This window comes from Acomys minous (assembly GCF_964271855.1).
Source record: "Acomys minous genome assembly, chromosome: 5".
NCBI classification, from domain to species: Eukaryota; Metazoa; Chordata; class Mammalia; order Rodentia; family Muridae; genus Acomys; species Acomys minous.
Genome location: NC_140494.1, coordinates 93,889,905 through 93,914,258, shown reverse-complemented (window position 1 = coordinate 93,914,258; position 24,354 = coordinate 93,889,905). Strand labels below are relative to the sequence as shown.

The window sequence follows — 24,354 nt, the reverse complement described above, 5'->3', positions numbered from 1 at the left end:
TTAGAGTTTGAGGCCAGCCTGGTCTACAAAGTGAGTCTAGGGCAGCCAAGGACACACAAAGAACCCCTGTCTCAAAAAAGAAGGGGGGTGGAGGAGGAGGAGGAGGAAAAAAAGAAAGAAAAGGAAAAATACAATAGAGACCAATACAGAAAACCACAATCAATCAAAACATAGAACAAGGGGCCACATGGTACCCAGTTAGATAGATACATCTACCACACAACCCCTGCACCTAAGGCTCAGAGATCCTAATGGCAAGGGGGAGACCAAAGATAGTAAGAGCAGATTGGAGGGAAATAAGGGAGAAGTGATGTAAAGATTTTAACAAACTTAAAAATAATAAGGGAAAATCTGTATGCATGCAAGTGGGACTTTAAACAGATACAATCTCTATGCAGGGAGACTTAGCAAAATCCACCAATATACAAAATAGCAACCTCCCTAGCCATAACATCTTACAGGAAGAAATCCTTTGATTTCTAAAGAGGAACACCCATTGTAATGTACTTTATAATGAAAAAGAAAACATCTAAAACAGAACCTAACTGTTGGTGAACAATGAATTACATACGGTCTCGCTGAAAAGCCACAGAGAGGAATGCTACATAGTGGAGAGGACAGAGTAACCTAATGCTCATGATGGGAACACACAAACAGAAACACTGACGGTAAAGTGTAGAACAGTGCATACGGCCACCATTCAGCTTCAGAGAAAGACCCCAGCACAGATGCTCAGAACTCTCACTAAGGATGTCAACAGAACGGCCTTGCCTCCAGGAAAGAGAACAAGAAAAATAAAAAGAATCAGCTTTTCACGACATAGTGCAATACTTCATATTATATTTTATATTGTCCTTGCAAAAAAATTTACTCATTTCTGTCTCTCAAGAGATACTTGTGTTTTTACACACAGTGTCTCGGTTCTCCATTATTTCTAAACAATTCTCCTTTCTCCTAGTGACTTCCTTTTCATCCTTCCTTTGCTTTGTTCAGTGGCATGTTAACCTTCCTCACTTCTGCACATCCTTTACACATGATCACATAAACTGTGGACAGGTTTTACACACGAGACAATTGGCAACTGGCTTATAGAAAACCCACTCTAGGTATTGCCTATTTGGGTCCTTCTACAATTTAAGAACCCCAACCGCAGACAAGCCTGCTTCAGAGACAGTCTTTATTCCACAGGCACCAGGCAGAGCTCTAGGACAGTTCTGATCTAATATCAGAGGCTTTTAATGGAAATAATGTGCAGTGTCAACCTTTTCCCACTTTCAGCCTATTTGCTGACCCTTGCTAGTTCCATTGCTCTGTTTGGGTATTTTGTTTTTCTGGGAGTGTGTGAAGGGTGAGGACACGGCCCATACTCCACTCCACATCTTACACCTCATATACACACTTACATGGCTAAACAGTAGACACTAGTATGCAACTAGGCTAGCACAAAGAGAAGCTCACACAGCAAGACAGTTGCAGAATGGTAGAACCATGGGCGATCTCATTTCAAGCCTCCTTTTGTCTCACCACAAAAACAGGATTGTCTTTTATGAAAACATGTCTCCTTAGCCAGGCACCAAGTCACAGAATGCTTTACAAATGACTCTAAATATAAATATAAGCCCATAGCTTACAAGTTTTTGAATTCTAAATGGGGATAATATATGTGGTAAATAACATAAGTGTATCAAATAATTGCAATACGAGGAAAACTTACAAGAATTCTATTTCCAGTGACTGAAAGTTTTTTCCAATGTACAAAGCATAATTTAAGATACACAAACTTTATCGATCTTTTTATGTTGGCTAAGCATGCATTCTAAATGTAATATTGTTTGTATCTTTAATTTTCTTTGGTATGGGGTAAGTTATTGGGACAGGGTCTGACTGCATGGCTCTGGCAGGACTGAAACTCAACATGTAGACCAAGCTGACCTTAAGCTCAGAGATCTTCCTGCCTCTGTCTCTCAAATACTGGCATTAAAGATACACATCACTATACCCACCTCTGAATCTTTGTAGGTATTACTTGCTTTAAAATAATTAACTCTGAACAACAATTCTCTTCCTTATTGCATATTATTCATGGCTCATGGGTCCCTAGACACTAATATGTACTTCAATTCAAGGTTATATATACAGGGAAAACTGTGTTAAGAAAAAGCAGAGCAAATTCATTTCACAACAACATAAAAATTAAAGAATTTAAATTATCTTCTCTGACACTTTAAGCAGAACAGGTTCACCTGACTAGAAAACATAAGATTTTATGATGAAACATATTTTGTACCATTAAATACAACAGTAGTCTAACTTTAACCATTCAAATTAGTTGAATTAATTCCTTTTCTTTAAAATGGCCACCTTAAGACTGAACCACGCCATTGCAGAAATATACACATTAAAAAATATGTTCAATTTCAGAAATCTATACAAAGTCGGGGGGTTCATCATTCATCTAAACACAACTGAACTTAATATTTAACCATGGGAGTTAAAAATGGTGTGATTTTGTTGAGTTAAAATTGGGTTGCTGTCTAGTAATCAAAACACAGAAAAAATAACCATGTAAAGTTAATGTATAAAGCACTATGAATAATAAAACCATCATATGGCATAGTATAGGCAAGAACCTATACTATGACAGCCATCATCATCACTAAAACCACAAAATCCTTGCATTCCTGTGATTGTATTAAAACTTAGCATTTAAGTTGAAAAGCATTAAAAGCATTTCAATCTGTAAATCTTTAAGTATTTCAATCTATAAATATCTGACTTTTAAAACCCTTGTCACTGAACATCTATCATTATTTTTACAAGAGAGTAAGTGACCTAATAATTAAGTAAAAATAAGTCCAGAGTAAGTTACTAAATTGTTTTATTATTATTTGAGTCTCTTTCAGAATTGTGAGATGTTGTAGGTGGATTCTGCAATGTCCCCATGTCCCCTTGCTGGAGGCACTATTCTGGGAGGGTGTAGAGCCTTTAGGAGGTGGGGCCTAGTTCTCAAAAGAAGTCAGTCAGTGCTGACTTTTAAATACTGCTCTGGCCTCAGAGTTCTTCCTTTAGCTTCTGCTATGAAATGCATAGCCTCTGCCACACACTCCTGCAACCACAGCGCATGCTGCTCTGCCATGCCCTCCCCACAGTGATGGGCTGAAACCATGAGCTAGGATCAATTTTTCCTCCCTTATGTTATATCTATCAGCCACTTTGTCCCAGGGATATAAAAACAAATAGCATTTGAAAGACAACAATTAAACAATTACTACAGGAAACTCATCTTTCTGCCATCATCACATTCATAGCAGAGGTTACAAAGAAGTACAGAACTCCCCATTATTGCCAGTGGATACTGGAAATTGCAGATAGTGCTAAGCCACATAGAGAGCTTTTACATATATAAAATTACTAAGGCTGAAATGGATAAGTTTGTTACTCTTTTATACCTTTTGATACTTCAAAATTTTCCACAAAAGTAAAATTAGATTGAATTTGGTGATGTCAGCTTACTGTTTCTATTCTTCTTAGGTCATGATTTTTCACCTTTTCACCTGAAGGGAACCTTTTTCTGCTTTTCCTCAGCATAACCTAACTGCCCACACCAATACTCTTGCACTTTCAAGTCATTATTAAATAAAATAATGTTACGGAACATGAGCACAGAGTCAGTCTAGTGTTAATTCCTTTAGATCAAGAATCAAAATTCTCCCTAAATTAACTTAACATTTTATTTTTTCATACTGTATCCTAATCTCATGCTATGCTTTGATATTATCTTTCACAGCAATTACTATACTCTTTAATCCTTAGTACATACTCAGATATCATTCAATCTAAATATTTTAACCTTTTATTATGGAAATTGTTAGGGTATCAAAAAAGAATAAACCAACAGCTACCTTTTGTCCAGCCTTAATAATATGGGATAGCAAGATGACTCAGTAGGTAAAGGTACTTGCTGAGCTCAATCCCCAGACCTACGTAGAGGTAACAGAAGAGAATCAATTCCACAGTTTTCTGTGACGTCCATACGAACACCATGGCATGTGTACTACATCATGCACAGATACATACACACAATGATGATGATGTTGACAAACAAGTGCCTAAAGGCTGGCAAGATGGCTCAGTGGGTAAAAGTGCTTGCTGCCAAGTCCAACACCCCGAGTTCAATTCCCAGTTCCCACATAGTAGTAGAAAAACTGACTCCTATTCATATTCATATTCCCCCTCTCTCTTTCACACACACACACTAGCCCACAACAAATACACACCATTTTTAAATAATTAATTAACTGGAAAATCTCCACTCCTTGACTTTCCTACTTCACTGGCCTCACTGGCTTGTAAGCAAGCAAATCCTAGATATCATTTACTCCTTTTATAATTCAACATGTCTTTTTTAAAAATTGTATGTATATATGTGTACATGTATGGAGACCAGATTAACCTTGGAGGTCACTCCTCAGGTGTGAACTACCTTGCTTTTTGAGGTGGGGTCTTCCTGGCTGGGAGCTTGCTCAGCAGGCTAGGCTGGAATCCCAGTGAACCCAAGGGATCTGCCTCGTACTCCCTCACTAGAGCTGGGATTATGAGCTCAGGCAACCAAGCTAGACTTTTTTTTAAATGAGTACTAAAAATTGCTCAGATACTAATGCTTGAACTCTAAAACCTTTTAAATAATGACATTGTCTTAGAGAAGTGATCATCCCTTACCTGAAAAGCTAGTCAGCAAATCGCTTTCTGGCTGTCATTAACCCTTTTTCCATTCTCTATCAGCTCATCTGTTTAAGTCAGAAGCAGTCCACTGTGACATGACAGCTAGCAGATCTCCTAAGTCTCTTTTCACTGAAGCGTCCCTGCCTCCTCCATTTCTCCATTTACTTTTGCTCACCATTTTTAGGGGAACAGAGAGTGAAGGGAATTGAACAGCCAGACCTCATGTATAGCCCAAAATCAAAAATTCTTAAAAGCTACAAAAAGTACTTTAGCTTAATGTTTTCTGGCTACCTACCAGTCTTCTAAAATAAGTATTATTCATATAAGCAAGACACACTTATGTGTACAATACACACATATGCATGTACATGCTCTCTCTCTCACATGTATCCATGTATAATGTGATCAAATGTCCATTGGTAGATAACTTGTTTACCAGGTATAAGTGGGCAGGCCTTCAAGACCTATGATATTGAAAAGTTTCAAGTGCCAGATAGTTTATAGCCTAAATGGGTTCTTTTATCTTCACTGCAATCTACAACATGTTTGTTCTTCCACACAGTCAGCTAAAGACAATGACAACACTTGCACACATATGAACAATCCATATTTGGTACCATTGTCTGCTTAGTTCCCACTGTTTAAGAACAACAACACAGAATCAATTCAAACTACAGACTATCCTCAGAGTAGACAATAGAGACTAAGAATCATGCTAAGGCTAGAAAACCCGCATACTAGGATGAACTGACCTGCTACATGAAAATAGCTGAAGATCAAGAAACACTCATTCCCGTGTGGTAAGCTTGGAGAACAACTACTCAGAACCAAGAGACCAAAGACGGTTTACCATAGCACACAGCCTGCGTTATCCGAGAAAACATGGACTCATGGTGTCAGAAATTTAAGGTAATAAAACAGGAATACGCGTGACCTCCATGTCCATCCTGTCCAGGCCCATCTGGCCCAGTCTGGCCAAGAAGGACTGCATTTTCCCCTGTCCCACTCTCCATCGAGAAAACTGATACTGTAACCTATGCCTCGTATCATCAGATGTAGGTCCAGAGAAGTTAATGCAGACCCAGATTCTGCAGGTAGTCACAAACTAACAAGGAGTTCTTCAAAGAACAGAAAGAACAACTTGCCAGAGTGCTGCCATGATTACCATCTATTCTGTTGCTTCCAAATTTAAATTCTCAGTAGTAACATGATTTTTAAGATGTTCATACAGGGGCTTGCTATTTTCAAAGCACTAACATTTCAAACAAAATGACAGATGACAAAAAGAAATGAAGCCAAGAAAAGGATGGGAAATTTCCATCTAAAGCACGGAATTTAGGGAATCCAAGTTTCAAAAAATAAAATTAAAAAGCTTTCAAAATTGAATTCACTACCCCACTTAATAGTAAAGGACATAATAATAAAATAGGTGTAACACCACATCTCAAGGAATGATACACTACAAGAAAGGACAGTCACAGCACCGTTAACTACACTGAACAAACTATAACTGTTTCCTCAGTCTAAGAGGCATCCTCTCCTTAGTAACTGATTCAAAGCTATTCCAAGATGGCTTTTCACTAACAACTTAAAAGAAAGGGCTTTGTTTAAGACTATCAAGTCTACTGAGCATTCAAACCTTCAGTTGAAAACTATTTTAACTCTAACTTTACTTTGTTGAAATCAGTAGCATGAAGGTAGTTAGAGACTAGGGAAGAAAGCTACTGGATGGCAATATGAAGCACCTGCACGTCATGCACACACACACGCACGCACACGCACATGCACACATGGCAGGCAAATGGAGAAGATGGAGACGAAAAAAACCACATATGCTCAGACAACAGTTAATAACTGCTTAGTTACCTAGGAGAGAGCGTTTTACATACGTGTGCATAAGGACTAAGTTCTTAGGTCAGAAGTGGTTTAGGAAGCTACAAACAAATATCTACTGGTCAAAATCAGAGGTTTGGGGTGTGTGCGTGTGTGTGCATGTGTGTGCATGTGTGAAGAGAACTGGCTTTAATTCCTAACACCCTGCATGGCAGCATATATCCATCTGTAACTTCAATCCTCCCCACCTCTCTCTCATCCAAACCTACCCTTTTTGGCTCTCATTAGAAAACAAACTAGCTTCTAAGAGACAGTAATAAATTAAATTAAACAAAATAGTAAAATAAATACTAATACATAAGAACAGAACAAAATGAACAGAAAGAAAAGAGCCCAAGAAAAGGCACAGAAAACAGATATAAACACAGAGACATACTTGGAAATTCCATAAAACCATTAATCTAAACCAATCATTGATTGGCCACTCCCACAATTTCTGTGCTACCAATGACTGATCCAGCTTGAGACTCATGCTGGGAGAGGGAGGGGCCAGGATCCAGAGGAAGGACAGCCCAGAGACCTAGGATAGAAAATGATTCCTAATGATATTTTGCTATGTTCAAAAAGTGTTGCCTAGCCCAATTGTCGTGAGAGAGGCTTCATCCAGCAACAGATGGAACGAGAGGCAGAGAACCACAGCCAAACAAAAGCTCAGGGAATCCTGTGGAAGAAGGGTGTAGGAGCCAGAAGGTTCAAGGACACCACAAGAAAACCCAAAATCAACCAAGTAGGGGCTCACAGAGACTGAACTACCACCAGAGCCTATACGGGATTAACCCAGGCCCTCTGCACATGTTACAGTTGTATAGCTTGGACTTCTTGTAGGACTCCTAACAGTAGAAGCGGGGGCTGTCTCTCACTCTTTAGCCTGCTTTGGGGCCCTTTCATCCTAAGAGGTTGCCTCTTCCACCTCAATAAGAGAGGAGGGACCTAGTCTTACTGCAACTTGATATCCATGAAGGTCTGAACTTTTCTTAAGAGAAAGCTAGGGGGTTGGGAGGTGAGGGATCCAAAGGACACAGACACAGCAGAGGAAAGGGGAAAGGAATGGAGGGGGGCGGGGAAACTACTGCAGTTGGGAAAAAAAAGGAAAGAAGAAAGAAATGAATGTATTTATATAAAAAAAAATTTTTTTAACGAACTGGAAGCCATGATATACACAAAGGACCTGTAGATTAAAAAAATATTTTTCTTTAATATATTTATATGTAATTAAATATTATTAAATATATATAACTAAAATTAAAAATAAGGCAATTTTTTTAAGCCAGACACGCACAATGTGAGATAAGGAACTTCTAGCCAGGCAGTAGTGGTGCACACCTTTAATCCCAGCATTTAGGAGGCAGAGGGAGACAGATCTCTAAATTCGAGGCCAACCTGGTCTACACAGTGAGTTCCAGGACGGCAATGGCCACACAAAGAGACCTGTCTCAAAAAATAAAACAACAAAAAAAGATAATGAACTTCCAATGACGTCGTTGAGTTTGTTTTGTGTTGTCTATCTACTACTGGTAAACATACAGCCTACCCTTAAGAGTAATGTGTCTCCCCAGGCGGAGTCCCTTGGAGAAAAGTAAAATTTCATTTGCAAGGGATTATTAACTGGAGACAGTTTCTAGGTTAGGTATATAAGCATGTGTCTACTTCTCTTTTGAGTTCTATGACCCCATCTGGTACAGACCTTACAAGCCCTATATATGCTGCCTCAGTCTCTGTGAGTTCATATGTGTATTAATCCTGTTGGTTGGGGAGGGAGATTGCTATTTTTTGTTTCGTTTTTGCTGTATGTGTGTGTCTGTCTGTCTGTCTGTGTGTGTCTGTGTCCTCCATCCCCTCTGGCTCTTACACTCTTTTCGACTCCTCTTTCACGGGGTCCCCTGAGTCATAAGGAGTGGGGTTTAGTGAAGACATCCTATTTAGGGCTGAGTATTCCCTGGTCTCTCATTTTCTGCAGTATCTGGTCTGGGGTCTCTGTATTTGTTCCCATCTACGGCAGGGGGACGTTTCTCTGGTGATGTCTGATCTATGAGTAGAGGAGAATATAATTAGGAGTCATTTTATTGCTACCATTTTTAATTTTTAGAACACTAGAATTTGATTTTCCCCTAGGTCCTTGGGCCATCTAGTCTCAGGTTCTAGGTCAGCCAAGCAGTGTCAAGTATGGATTCCATCCCATGAAGTGAGGCCTTAAGTTAAATCAGATATTGGTTGGTTACTCACACAAGCATATCTTACTGGCAGGACACCACTGAAGATCAAACAACCCAGGTTTGTGCCTGGATTGGTGTTTACGTTTATTTCTCCTTTGGTAGGGTGGTGAACCATTTTCAACATGTCCTACAGTATGTGGTAGGGTGCTGGAGTGTGTCTTGCACTGCTGTCTAGTCACTATTTACCTATTAATTGCTCCTTTATCTTTTAACTCTGGGTGTACCTGCAGCCAGGTGCAGGTAGCTTCATTACATTACTAATATATTTTATCACTTGCCATTAGCAAATGGAAGACTAGATGTAGGCTACAGGTGGTAAATCATATCCTCTGTGCCAGTTAAAACACCCACTGTGGTATATTTCTGATTTAACCAAAAAAGCAATGATTTCTGCCCATTTTTTAGTGAAGCCTGAATCTCATTGGGAACAGCAGCATGTTAAGGGCCTTTTCTTGATTATCCTGTATGTCACGGACATCATTGCCATTTCAAGTAAAGTGACCAAGGGACTCAAAATATTTACTTATACACACACACACACACACACACACAAACACAGATTCTATAGATGTTTTATTTGAAATACAATTTAATGAAATAGAAATTTTGAGTAATAAAATTTGAGACTTGTGGATAACTACGTGAGAGCCATGTTAAACTACAAACTAAAATCAAAGTAATTTTATAACACAAATAAGATATATTACTTTATATACAAACTGAGCAGTTTTGTCTCTCAGTTAGAATGTTACTGTTTTCTGGATCACAAACACATACACACATACACACACATGTTACAGCATGAAGGACCAAATGGCATTTTATTTCAACTAGCTGCTTAGCTAATTCCAACTGGCATCTAGAATGCTGCAGCTGTACTACAGACTGCAGTTGTGATAGCATTCACCAGCTGTGGTAGACCCATGAAAGCATGCAACCAGAAAGTTAATAGAGAAATCTAAGTCATATGAATTAAGCCCCACCAGTGATAAAAGCACAAATGACACTAATACAGCTTCAGTAACAATTTGGCCCCAAAGACCCAAGAATTAAAATTTTTTAAAAAATTAAAAAAAAAAAAAAAAAAAAACAAGTGAAAAGAAAATTACTTCTTTCCTGTGACTAGAGCTCTGCAGTGGCAAAGAAGCTTCCTGTATGTAGACGTTACAAACACCGAGATTTTTGCTCCCAATCTCATATTCATAGGGTTTCTTTCACACTAGGCAGCTAATTAAAAGCTTGTGCTAGTGTTTATTTTGTTCTTTCCATTCATAAGTCTTAGAACTGTGTGAGCAGCCCTTTCACCCCTGAACTAAACAGTACTGAGACACAGTGGGGGGAAATGGCTCTACAGTTCTGGTTCTCTTCACTTAGGAATGATGTTTCTTTCACTTTATAAAATCAATCTTTGAAAAAAGTGTTTTTGAGATACTATACAGGTGTGCAATGGAATGTGGTCATATCTACCCCTATTATCCTCTCCAATTCCCCTCATATTCTTGCTGACCATGCATATTAATTATCACAGGGGTCATATTAGATGTGAACAAAGGAGGAATTCTCCAGACTCTCTGAAACTTTTAGGATTATCTAAAAATATTCAAAATCCAATGCTGAATACTGCTGGTTTTCTGTGAGCTCAATGGAAAGGTATCTCCCTTCTATAGGTAGCACACGCCTTTAATCCCAGCACTCGGGAGGCAGAGGCAGGCGGATCGCTGTGAGTTCGAGGCCAGCCTGGTCTACAAAGTGAGTCCAGAGCAGCCAAGGCTACACAGAGAGACCTTGTCTCAAAAAACCAAAAAAAAAAAAAAAAAGAACTTTCTACAACTAATTTCTTGTGTAACTCTGGAACTTATATATCATGAACCACGTAAGAAGTGGTTTATGCCATGCCTTCTCACTTTTTAAAAAAATATATACTCAAAAAAGATGGCAAGTTCAATATTTCTAATATCTGAAAACTTTTAACTAACATATACTAATCGCAAGCCTAATACTGGGGAGAGGAAAGCAGGAGGAGCACCACAGGCTTGAGGCCAGCCTGATGCACAGAGTAAGAACCCCTCTATAACAAACGAAAGAGGACCTGTGTCCTCTACATCCACGTTGAGCAGTTCACAACTACCTGTGGTTCCAGTTGTACGGCATCTTAAGTTACTACGGGCACCATATGTGCACATGCCAAAGACATATAATTTAAGAGGTTTTAATATTTTTACTTGTAAGTTTTTAGAAAACCCTCCAGCCAAGGGGTATGTGTACACATGTACATGTGTGTGTGTGTGTGCCTGTGCCTCTGTGTTTGTGTGTGTGTGTGTGTGTGTGTGTGTGTGTGTGTGTGTGTGTGTGTGTGTGTGTAACTTAAGTCAGCTTTAAAAGGAGCTAAGGTAATTAGACTAGAGGTCAAATATGAATTTTGCTTATTTCTCTGGGTTTTTCAGCAGGAATTTTAACTTAAGCTTCAATTTCCTTACTGAAAAACTGGATTACCAACACTAACCTGAGAAGAACAATATAAGAATTAAGTGTGACAATATGCCCAACAGATTTGACATTGTAGTCACAACATGGTAAATGCTAAATAAATTGTTCTTCAAAACCAACTGTCTACTTTTAAAATATTTTATGTAATAGTCATATATGCATCTAATGTTTTGTGACGGACTTTTCCTGGGGAAATGTAACACATAAATGTCTGCTTACCCCAGGAAGGGAGTCTATGACAGACTTAAGTACAGCTAACACCAAAGTCAACTCCACTGAAAACTAAGGCTTGAGACCATTCGTGTTACAGTCTGATGAAGAACTTGCCTACATTTCTAACACATATTTGAGACTCTGAATGACCTTAGAGGCAACGGGCTAATTAATCTAGTGGAGGAAATGTCAGGGGCGCTCAAGGTTCAGGGCATGGCACAGATATTGCTGGCTTTTTTGGGACAAATTTACAGGAATGATTAGGAAGAAAAAAAAATAGCACAGCAGAAACACCTTTAGTTTTAACAGCTAAGCCTGTGCAAAATAGGACTCAAGCAGCCACTGTTTATTAAGATATAAATTAACACTTAAAACAGCAAACAGTGCTGGAGAGACAGCTCAGCAGTTAAGAGGACTTGGTGCTCTTCCAGAGGACCAGGGTTCATTTCCAGTACCCACATGGCAGCCACCATCTTTAACTCCAGTTCAAAGGCATCCAATGCTCTCTTCTGGCCTCTGCAGGCACTGCATGCTAGTCATGCACAAACACCCATGCAGGCAAAACACACAAACTCATTTATAAAAACAAACTTTAAAAAAAAAAACTGTTAACTCTTCATCCTTTTAAATGGGGTCAGGGAGTGGGCAGCAGTGGTGGCACTCCAGGACAACAGAAAAAAATACCTTTGAAAAACCTAGGAACTAAACAAACCCCATTTGTAGTCTTCAGGGTATATATTTGAAAAAAAATTCTTTTTTTAAAAAAGAGTGCCTCAGGTCACCCTGCTGGCACAAAGCCACCAACAGAATTGTTGCCACAATATTGCCTTCATGATGCTCAGCCACTTGGGCACTAAAAGGCTCCCATAAAACTATGGTCCCAGGGAAGCTCAGCTGCCACTGGATACAGCAGACTTTGGGATTGCTCATGTGACATAGGCTTTGCAGCCATACCTAATACAACAGTTACAAGGTTATAAAAGCTTCCACCAGATTTTTTATGGAAAGCCTGGGAAGCTAGACATGAATGAGAAGGTCAGGGTCCCTATATACAGCCTGGGAGGTAACACAGGGTGAGTACTGCAAGCTCCAGGCGTCTCCAGGAAGCTGATCTTTACATCTGTGTGTATAGTGGTTAGTAGGACATGCTGGGGGGAAACATCTGTAATGGAAGGAATCAGAACTGACCAAAGAAAGTAAGTCTCATCCAAACCCATGGGGGAAAGGGGAGGACAACACAGGATGGGACGACACACATACACACAGAGAGACACACAGAGAGAGAAACAGAGACAGACAGACAGACAGACAGACAGACAGACAGACAGACAGAGACAGAGAGACAGAGAGACAGAGACAGAGACAGAGACAGAGAGAACATAAACCTCTTAACCTTACTTTGGGTGACACTGGAAAAAGATACATTTCCTCACTCACACATACACATAGCCTCAGGGTGGAGGGTAGACACGCAATTCACTAGGGATCTAACTCAGATTTCTCTCTCAAGAACTTGATGACTGAATTTTAATTTTAATTTTTCTCTTATAGCTGGGGCATTATTTTTAAAAAGAAAAAGCTTCAGTTGAAAGCTATACTTTTTTCTCACCAGAGATACAAGCTCCAGCTATGTGTGCACCGGAACATACACGTAAGTACTGATGTCTCACACTTTTCCATGATATTGCCACAGAATTTACTGAGCATGTTCTTTCCAAGGGTTCTTGTTCTGACTGAGTTAAGGATAAGGCACTTTCCTGCACTACTTCCAGAATGGCACAACTGGCACATAGAAAAGGCTTGAGCCTATGTTTCAGCTGCCCCTAGGGTCTGCTCTGCCATCCATGCCTCATACAAGCCCAGCAAAGCGGGTACTAGTCAGCCGTGCATCAGCAGAAACCATATTCCCAGACCAGCTAACTGTCTGGCTAGCAACACTTTTCTGGCCTAGAAATAAAAATTTCTACAGAAACTTTCAATTTTTTCTAATGTTTTAATAATTGTAATAGCATTAGCATGTTATTTGTGAAAAGGCACAATAAGACTCCTAGCCTCCAGCTTTAACAAATCAGACCATAGCTCTACTTTTGACCATATAATAATAAATATTCAGATCCCTGAAGTGAAAAATAGATATAAGCAGATCCTATGGGCAAATAAAAACCTAAAATCTAAACATTATTAATATTTGTATTAATCATTCGCACATACAATGTTCAGCCTCATTTTGTATAATTTCGCTTTTAAGCTTCAACAGAAGACTCTATCTCAATAACTCTTTGCCAAGGGAAAAACAAACCCAGACAACCCTGTGCTCAATAACATCTATTCACCCTCAGCTGATGGAAAAACAATGGCAAGGAATTAGATACTAAGAAAGTGGAGGTTCTACAGATATAATATTTGCACAAACTGCTTAAGAAAAAAAACTAGACCTGACAGACCTGATCCTATAACAATGAATATGTTCTTCCTCCTGTATTGGGAACAGGCTTTGACATTGTATTAACTTTTAAAACCAGAGTATCATTAACTGAGATAATGCAGCTTAAAGCCCTCTGAAATGTTTACCTCACCACTGGCTGTGTGCAAGAGAACTCAGAATAGACAAGGCAAACAGATAATCGTGGGTTGAGTTTTAACGCAAAAGAAAGGAAGGGTCTGTGTGTGGCTCAGGAGGTTGGGGATGCATGGTTATTATGGACAGAAAAACATATGAATGAGCTTTGTGAGCAAAAGAAGGTAGAAAAGAATTAGTCTAAAACAGTACAACAAAAAACATCAGGCCATTTTCACTTCTGGACAAAACAAAACCATCATTTTTAGGATGTGTTTATTACTGAAAATGGCACAGCTTTCTGAACAGTGAAGTCGAAATATAACACCCAATACCTGTTAAGGTCAGAGAAATTAACTTCATGAGGCAATAGAGAGTGTAAAGTACGTGTTAAAGGCAGAAAGCTAAGACAGAGGGTGTCATTTTCAAAGGCAGCACAGGAAGACAGAAGTAGGTATACGGTGAACGTACCAATTAGGGAGCTGTAAAGGTACTCTCTGGCCCCAAATAAGCCTACTACAGATACCAAATAAAAACTGAATTCTAAGAGATCTATAATTACATCCACCCCCAATCTTTCCTGCTCAACTACTTTGCTTTCAATAGAAATGGCAAAATGATATCTGTTTCTCCGGGAGTTCCACTTAAACAGCGAAGACAGATTTCAATTGTACCTTGCCTTAGTCAGATTTTTCTCAAGAGGACCATCTCAGATTCTAGACTCCAGTCTCACTCAATGCCAGACTTATCTGGTATCCTAGGACCGCTGAGATCACAGATTTCTTGGGTAACTCTAGACCTAGGAAGTTAGGGCTCAGAAATCTGCACACTGAACAACTTCCAGCTGACTGGTTCCTTTACAAGTTAAGGTCCAAGTCCGGCTCTGTGGAGAGTTTGCAAAGGTAACTATCCCACAATAAAGTTGAGCTACTGGTGCAGTGGTTCTCAAGCTTAAGGACAAAGGAGAATTACCCAAAGTGGTTTTTAAAGAGACTAAACTCTGAGACTCATCAATTAAGCAGGGTTTTCCAAAGGCAAGTAGAGGGCATCTACATGCCCTAAGTGGGTGACTAGCATGAGGCCATGGAGACAAGACCAGGCACTCAGAAGATTATATGCCTCCGGATTATCAAAGAGAAAAGGCATACAAGAAATAAAATAAAAAGAATAAGACCTACAAACTGCATAATTTCTTCAACATGATACAAAGAAAATTGAAAATTCACATTGTCCCCCAGAAACACACAACAGAAAAAAAGCTGCATAAAAACCACAAATTCCTATTTCAGGGATTGACTTTTTTGGATACAAGCATCACATAAACAAATAAGTATAGCATGACCTTCAATGCTTGAATACAAAAAATAAAATTAGAAATTGAGCCTGGCAGTGTATGTCTCTAATCCCAGGGTTTGGGGGCGGGGGCGGGGGGCCTGAGTCAAGAGGCCAGCCTGAGCTACAGTAAGACAACAAAAGCAGGTGGTGATCAGACAGTGGCTGAGAACTCTACCATGAAGAAAGTAAGCCGAAAAGACACGTTTTAGTTCTGCTCCCTCTTAAAATCCTATTAAAACCAAAAGGCTTTGAAACTGTTATTTCTGTGTCCATGTACATGGTTCTCCTGCACTTGTCCTGCAGAGGTGATGCTGGGAGGACGGAGAACAAAGGGCACAGACAGAAGTATCTATGCCTAAAATTGATACCAACTATGAGTATACAGAGGGGTCCACATTCCATACCCACTCTTTCTGTTTCTTCCAAACATGCTTCATAATACTGAGGTGGACACTGACATCTCTTATTCCTTTCCATAACTCCATTAACATCAATGGCCTCTTTATCCTGAGCTCAGTACCAAAGAAACCTGCCGATGGGCAATGCATAAGTAATGAGTCCTGGACGATACTGACAATGATGATTATCTCTAGCATTTCCTGAGCAGCAGGAGGAGAAGAAGGAATACTGGGTGAAGCATACCTGGAACCTTCACACTAATTACTTTTAAGTAGCTGGAGTCTTTCTTATGGACTGCAGCGTATTTTCTCTTGCTACTCTCAAGAGGAAATATGACATGTAAAGTAAACCAAGAGTCACTGTATCCTCAAATGGCACTTTATATAACAGGGCAATTTACCTGTTCACGTTCTGCCAGCAAGAACATAAAAGCTGACATCTTAGTCTTTTCTGCAGCATGCAGGTGAGACAGGTGAAACAATCTTACAGGAACAAGTGTTACTCAGAGAAAATGCCAGAACTTAACCTTGACCATTTAATTCCAAGTGATATGCCTTGCTGCACTAAAAGATACAGGAGACTTCCTCCAATTTAAAGTACAAATACATGACAATATTAACTGTAAGAGGAGCAACTTACCATTTAAAAAAAGACCCTTGACATGAGAATAATAGTTGAAGATGGCCAAAAACAAGATAACAGTATTTGTAGTTAGCAAACTATCCCATGAAAACCACTAAAAACAAAGACCTTTAGGACAGTGCAAACAGAGCCCTTTATAAACAATACATACAAAGAACTATAAACTGAATGCATATCAGCAAAGTAACTACAGAAATAAGAAAGGCCATATAAACAAATTTTATCTACATCTGTTTTTCTTTGATTTCTTCTAATTTTAAAGCAATAATTGTAAAATATCTTGATGTGTACACAGTATATAAAGAGTATTTTTTAGTAAACAGTAATACAAAGAGAGAGGAAAAAATACTAAACAAGAACAAAGACTTTGTATGCTGCTGAAATTAAATTAGCATTAATTCATTCTTTAACAATTACACTCCGTAGGTGTGCTGGCTAGTTTTTATGTCAACTTGACATAGGCTAGAGTCATCTGGGAAGACAGACTCTCAACTGAGAAAATGTCCCCACCAAACTGGCCTAAAGGCAAGCCTACAAGGCATTTCCTTAATGGATGATTGATGTGGGAGGGCCCAGCCCAGTAGTGGTAATACCCACAGTCCCGGTGGTATAAGAAAACAGCCTGAACAAGCCAGTAAATTGAATTCCTGCATGGCCTCTCTATCAGTTATTTCCTGCCTCCAGCTTCTGCCCTGATTTCTCTGGATGATGGACTGCAACCTGTGAGATGACATGAACCCTTTCCTCCCCAAGCTGAATTTCATTATGTTTTTTATAGAAACAGAAGTCCTAAGACATTAGAGTAACCACAAAATAACTTTTTAAAAAATAAAACAAACACCATTTGTTTTTATTGGTTAGACACAGAATGTCCAACCAATGCCTGGCCCAATCTGAGACCCACCCCATGGGAGAAAGCCAACCTCTGACACTATTAACGATACTCTGCTATGCTTTCATACAGTGGAGTTGTCCTCTGAGAAGCTCCACCCAGCGGTGGTTTAAAACAGTAGGAAATCTTGTGGAAAAGCGGGGAGGGAGGTGGATAAGAGGTCCTGAAGGGGGACAGGAGCTCCACAAGAAAACCAACAGAGCCAAATAACAGGGTCCCAGAGGGACTTTGTGTTGACTGAAGCACCAAAGACCATGCATGGACTAGACCTAGGCCCCTACACAAATGTAGCTGATGCAAGGTTTGGGCTTCATGTAGGTCCCCAAGTAAGGGGAGTAGGTACTGTCTCTGAGATGGACTCTGTTGCACTTGCTTTTTGATAACTTCCCCCTGTGGGGCTGCCTCACAGGCCACATGGGAAGAGGATGTGCTCAGTCCTGATGGCTACCTGACGTGCTGCAGTTGGGGGGAGCTCCCCTTTTCTGAGTAGTAGAGGGGGGAAAGGGGAAGAGGGAGAGAGGGTGGCACTGGGAGGAGAGGAGAGAGGTGGCTACAATCAGGATGTGAATAAATTAATTAATTAACAGGAAGGAAGGAAGGAAGGATGGGAGAGAAAAGAAATGAACAGTATTTGCCAAGACTTGCAGGAGCTGTTGCACATATGAACTCACAATAAGTGTTCCTCAGAAAATAGAGCTGGTGCAACCATGAACTCACAATGGCTAGGACTGCATGCACATGATCAAGCCAACCAAATTCCCAACATGGATGGGGAGGGCCTCACAGAGTCTCCAGCTAAGGAGCTATAGACAGTGGATGGCTGCTGAGGGAAGAGTCAGTTTTCTTCAGGGATGTGGCCCCTGATGAACTGCCCATGCTCCAGTCGGTGGCATCCTTGAATATATGGTTTAAACAAAACAAAACAAACTAAAAGAAAGAAACAAACAAACACACACATGAAGGACAGGTGGGCACATGCCTTTAATCCCAGCACTCAGGAAGCTGAGACAGGTGCATCTCTGTGGGTTGGAGGTCTACAAAGTGAGTCCAGGACAGCCAGGGCTCTGTTACACAGAGAAACCCTTTGGGGGTGGGGAAGGAGGCTGAGAGGAAAAAAGTGATGGTGGAATGTGGGAGAAATTGGAAGAGATGGAGTCAGGGATGAATATGAACGAAATATGTTATATGAATTTATAATATTCTCAAGCAGTAATTTTTTAATGAGGGAGAAATTGGAAAAGATGGAGTCAGGGATGAATATGAACAAAATATGTTACATGAATTTATAAAATTCTCAAACAGTAATTTTTTAATGAGAAAAGAAAATTTTAAATGGTATATACTAGAAAATATCTAGCAGAAAAGCTGCATTGCCTCTGGCCATTAAGTGAACACTAAATGTAGGAAAGAAAACTATATGGAGGAATAAAGATATTAAAAAGATATGAAACACAGACGACAAGTAGGAAGCATAAATCCTATCTTATCAGTAACTACATTCAATGTACATAGACTAGGTTTTCTAATAAGAATTCCATTGGCAACACATGTGCCATTTACAAGAGATATTTTAAATATAGTCAAATACTATGTAAGATCATTCTATCAAGGACAAACTATATTTACCTCAGTAACCCCATGAGACATTATCTAGTGACCTAGTGTCACTAGACATCACTCAGAACCTATTTCCATCATTACATGGCTATATAAAGATAGAAACAAGTCGAAAGTGAAAGACAGGGAAAAAAGACAACTGGAATGACTATGTCAACACACAGCATAGTAAGATTTTTAAAATAATAACTTTACACACAGTGAGATCCAAGTCAGCTGGAGTGTAAAACAGAATGCTGCCTCATCCTTACCCCTTCCCCCCCTCCCTCCCTCCCTCCCTCCCTCCTCTCCTCCCTCCCCCCCCCCCCCACCTCTCCACTCTTTCAGTGCTTTGAAAAGATTAACAGTGCCAGGGTAGTGGTACATAATTGTAATCCCAGTTCTAGAGAGATGGAGGAAGGAGGCTTGTCAAATCCCACACCAACCTAGGATTCACTGTGACCTTATCTTTAAAATAAGAAGAAAAGCCATACAACAAAAAGACTAACCTTATCGACAAGTTTTTAATACTGGCTATGAACTTTTAAGTAATACGTGTAATTTTACTTCATTGCCATTTCCACCCATAGAGGAACATCTGCCAATGCCCAATTCACACAGAAGTAAAGAGAGACGTGAGTTATTACATCACTTGCCTTCAGACAAAGAACCAGGAAACAGAGAATTTTACATTTAATACCATATTCTTTATATAAAGCTGCATTGTCTAGACTAGTTTCAGGATTCATGAAAATCTAAACTCTGAAGGTTTTTTTTTTTCTATGTATGGGAGGAGTGTGTGGGAAACAGAGGGAGAAAGGGAGGGAGGAGGGAGGAGGGAGGAGGGAGGAGGAAGGAGGGAGGAGGGAGGAGAGAGGAGGAAGCTCAGTGGTCAAGGGTTAGGCTACACCATCTGGCCAATCCTCAGGGTCCCTGCTGTATCGGCTTCCCCAGTGACCACAGCTATATGCCATCCTACTAGCTTTTTACAGAGATGTGGAGATCTGAATTCAGGTCCCCAGGCTTAATCCCTGGTCTCTCTAAGGTATATTTTAAAGCTTACAGTCATACTCATCATTTTGTTTTTGCCAAATACTGCATTGACTCATACTGAGTTTTGGCCTAAATCTTCTTTGCATTACTCACAACTTCAGTTTTCATTATCTCATCTGAAAGAATCAGGTATCTCTGCTCAGGACATCCCAAGAGCTCAGCACAAGTAAGATTTGCTTGCCCCAGAGGGACGAAGGGCAGGGACTAGGAGACACAGGCAGGAGATAGAGGAAGGAGGGGGAGGGGGGATTTATCCTGCTGGGGTCAAAGGCCTGTCCCTGGACAGGTAAGAGACAGACGTGGCATACAGGAAAATAGTAATTTATAAAAGGTAAAAGGAGGAAGCCCATGTTAGGATAAGGTATTTAATTTTTAAGTGAGCCAAAGGGGGCTTTTGATTACTGGACTTCAATCCTTTGATAACTGGACCTTGGTAGCCAGCCTCAGAAGGAAGCAGCCAAATAAGAATACAGACCTTTGTAGCTAGCTTTAGGAATGTAATTGAAGGGGTTTTAGCAAGGCAGAAGGACTTGCTCAAGCTGGCTAGAGTAGTTCTGTTACTAACTTTACGTACATATAAAAACTGTGAAGGCTGGAGAGATGACTCAGCAGTTAAGGGCACAGGTTGCTCTTCCAGAGGACCTGAGTTCACTTTCCAGTATTCACATAGAAACTCGTAACTATCTATATTGGGATCCAATAATCTCTTCTAGTATGCAGACAAGCATGCAGACAAAGCACCCACATTATAAAATAAATAAAAACTGTGTAATGACAAAAGTACCTGAGGAAACCCTTGCTACAAATAAAACGCAAAGTATGTGTAACTAAAGCCTTGATAATATATAAGTAACTAAAGAAAAAATATATGTTATTTTTAAATATTCTCCTAAATCATATTTATAATAATTTAATTATTAAACACTGAAAGTAAAATTTCCATATAATGTATAGTTGACTCAACTACTCCAAAACACCAATAAACTAATGAATTGATTTTGACCAGTTCCTAAGACCTGCAAGTCGGGTTGGGGAGAACTACTCCAAACATGAACTATCTCAGAAGCTGAGTCCCTGTCAGGATAAATGGGTTTCGAAGCCAACCACATGACATAACTGTCACCATCTTTGAACCCCATCCCATGATTCTCTTGGGTTTCCAGGATTTTAGCAAGGACTTCTTCGCAAGTTTTGATCAGTAAACAGAGCTGAATGCCAGCCTCCCAGTCCCAGACACTCTTACATGTTTGGAAAAAGGATGTTTTCTAAATATGAGAATCTTAAAATGAAATTATCTTGGATTGAGGGGACTCTAAATCCAAAGTAAGTGTCCTATAAGAAATGTAGGAGAAGACACAGATGCAGAAGAGAATGCCGTGAGAATACAAAGCCAATTGAAGTCACAATACAAGCCTGTAGCCACCAGAAGCTGGAAGACTCAAGAAGCCCTCTGTTCTTTGGAGGGAGTGTGGCACATCTGTCATCTTGGTTTCAGACCTCTGTCCTGCAAGACAAGCTGTTTGAAAACAGCCCACTTTGTGGACGTGTATCATCTCACTCTCTCAAACATTCCCCGCACCAATTCAGAGAGCTACTTAACATAGCAACTGGAATGAGCAGCACCTGCTCGAGAGTTTCCGCCCACTTCACTGCAGCCCAGCCTCCTGCCCACGAGCCACCCTTCCATGCTGGGTGCCATCTACTCTGAAACTTTAATCTGTAGTGACAAACTCAAGTTTGTGTCACTTCTGCTGTTGGCTGATAAACTTCAGGAGCAGGCAAAATAACAGGGGAGCACACACATTATCACAACACATGAATGAGAGACAGTACTATGGAGCAGGCTCGTCCATAAAAGAAAAGCACATCTGCCCCTGAGTATCACATAACAGGGGACCACAGGAACAGAAGGTGGTGCTGAAGTAGAGTTTGCTCAAAGGAAATTAGACCTTTGGAGAGTCAGTAGAACATGATGTGATCTGTAAAAACTAATCTGGTAAAATGCAGTAATTGCATTAAAGATTTATATTTATTTACTGTGTGCATATGTATAACCTATGACACTGTGTGTGCATGTGTGTGCGTGTATGAACATGTGAATATTCCATGTCTCATATGTGGCTGTCAAAGGATACTTTGGGAATTTTAGTTCTTTTCTAACTTGTAGGCTCCAGAGTCAAATTTAGGTTATCTGGCTTGGCAGCCAGCACCTTTACCAAAATTAACAATCTCATTGGCATAAAAGAGTTGGAGAGATGGCTCAGAAGTTAAGAGCACCAAAGGTCCATAGTTCAATTCCCAACAACCACATGGTGGCTCACAATAATCTGTAATGAGATCCAGTGCCTTCTTGTGGTGGGCAGGTGCACATGCAGGAAAAATATTGTATAAATCTTTTTTTTTTAAGATGTTTTTAAACTCAAGATCAAGTTATGAGTGATCGTTCTCTTGCCTGTTTTGATGACACAGAAATAGAATTAATAGGATTAGCAGAAATTCTGATGAAGGCTTAGATTCAATCCAAATCTCCACAGCCCCAGGCAATTCTAGGCCTGAAATCCAGTTTTAGGCTGTATGGCCTGGCTCTGTTCCTTCTGATGCAGAGCATCTGTGCATCCCTGTGAGAGAAGTAAAGGAAAAAGAAGGCAAAACAAAGAACAAAAATAGCTTGTGAGACACAGGCAGATGTTCCCGTATGGAAGCCAGGATAGGACAGAAAGAAGACAAAGTAGAGGCATGAGAGATAGCCCAGAGGTCAGAGCACTGGCTACTAATCTTTTTTTTTCCCTCCTTGTGTTTCTTTACTCTTCATATTTATATGAAGAGTATATTTAATTTATTCAGATTATATCTCAATTGTTATCCCACCTCTTGTATCCTCCTGATCCTCCTTCCATCCCGCTTTCACCAAGATGAGACTTGATAGCCTATGATCATATAGTGAGGGAGGAAGTGCCCCGCGGTCACAGACATAGGGGAGGGGAATAGGGTGAAAGCTGGCTACTATTCTTAATGAGAACCCAGAACACACAGGAAGGCTCAGAGCCAGCTGTAACCCCACTTCTAGAGATCAACACCCTCTTCTGGTCTCTACAGGCACTGCACACACATGATCCACAGATACAGATTCAAGCAAAATACTCATACACATAAAATAAAATTTAAGAAAAAAAAGGGGGGGGGAAAGACAGTAGAGAACCATGGTGGTCTCTAGCCACAAGCTAAGGTTCAGTAGTGAGACTGTACAGCAAAGGACCCAGGGCGGGCTCTCACATTGCATTAGACTGGCTGGCAGAGACAAGCAATCATCAGCGAACGCTTCTGTAGTCACTGAACAAACTGTTCATAAATTAAGGTCTGTTTTTTAAGTTTACATTTAAAAATTTTGAAAATGAAAAACTCATTTCTCCCTCAAATCCCCAAACAACCTCATCAGTAAATGCTGAAGCTCAACCTACAGCACTTCCTGAGTCTGCCTAACTCTCCACAACTATGGCAGTCCAAGCTTCCCAGGCCTTCCATCTGACCACCAACAGCTTCTACTTAAACTCCTCCTTCTGTCATGGAAATGAAGGGTTATTTTCTGAATTCTGAGTTAGCTCTTATTTATCTATTTAAATCTCTCCATGACAATACAGTGCTCAATCATGTAGGATGGAAGGCTTCCCATTCATGCTGCAACCCCTGATCACTCCTGAGGACTTCTGCACTCACAGTTTTCAACCCAGCCACTTTCCCAGTGAGGTCAGTTTGAGTGCCCCTCCCTAGCCTAGGCCTTCAATGGCCACACTAAGAAAAGCATCGCCACCCCCAGCCTCACTTATCTCTAGCAATTAGGGAAAGCATTCCAGAGACTACCTTTCTTCATTCAGCTCCCAATACTTGTCTTCTTTCTCTTCATTAACTCTACAGCTCATTCTGAGCAAAAGAGACAAAAGTATTTTCAAGAGTCAAGGTTAAAATGCAACAACCTACTCAAGCCCTGGGAAGAGAGAGATGGTGGAGATACAGACAGAGACACAGACTGGAATGTCTCCATTCAACAGACTATCAAGAAGTCATATTGAAAGATGGCAGAAGCACTTTTACACTCTGAGAGTGAATTATGTATCATAAAAAAATTCAAGACACAGAACAAAAATTAAAAATTAAAAACACATTTCTCCTTCAAAGTCTATAAAAATTCTACTGCTTCTATTTAAAAGGAGCGTGTCTAATAACTAGAGACACACTTGCAAATGCTGACAAGTAACTTCAGAAGGATATATGAATACTAGGAATACTTTAATTTCTCGTGTCTTCCAGACTATCTGATTATTATGATTTAAAACTAATTTCAAATTTTAAAAGAA

General features: G+C 40.0%; 1 protein-coding gene across 3 annotated transcripts in view; it reads right to left on the bottom strand.

The window, feature by feature from the left end:
- Positions 1-24,354, bottom strand: part of ARHGAP32 (Rho GTPase activating protein 32) — a 234,682-nt gene that overhangs the window by 159,038 nt on the left and 51,290 nt on the right. The window contains exon 1 of one of the 3 annotated variants that reach the window (XM_084783263.1): positions 3,903-3,944. The exons of the other annotated variants lie outside the window; for them this stretch is intronic. The gene's annotated coding sequence lies outside the window, so the exon portion shown is untranslated. Of the gene's footprint in view, positions 1-3,902; positions 3,945-24,354 lie in introns of those variants that run through there. 3 annotated transcript variants of the gene reach the window in all.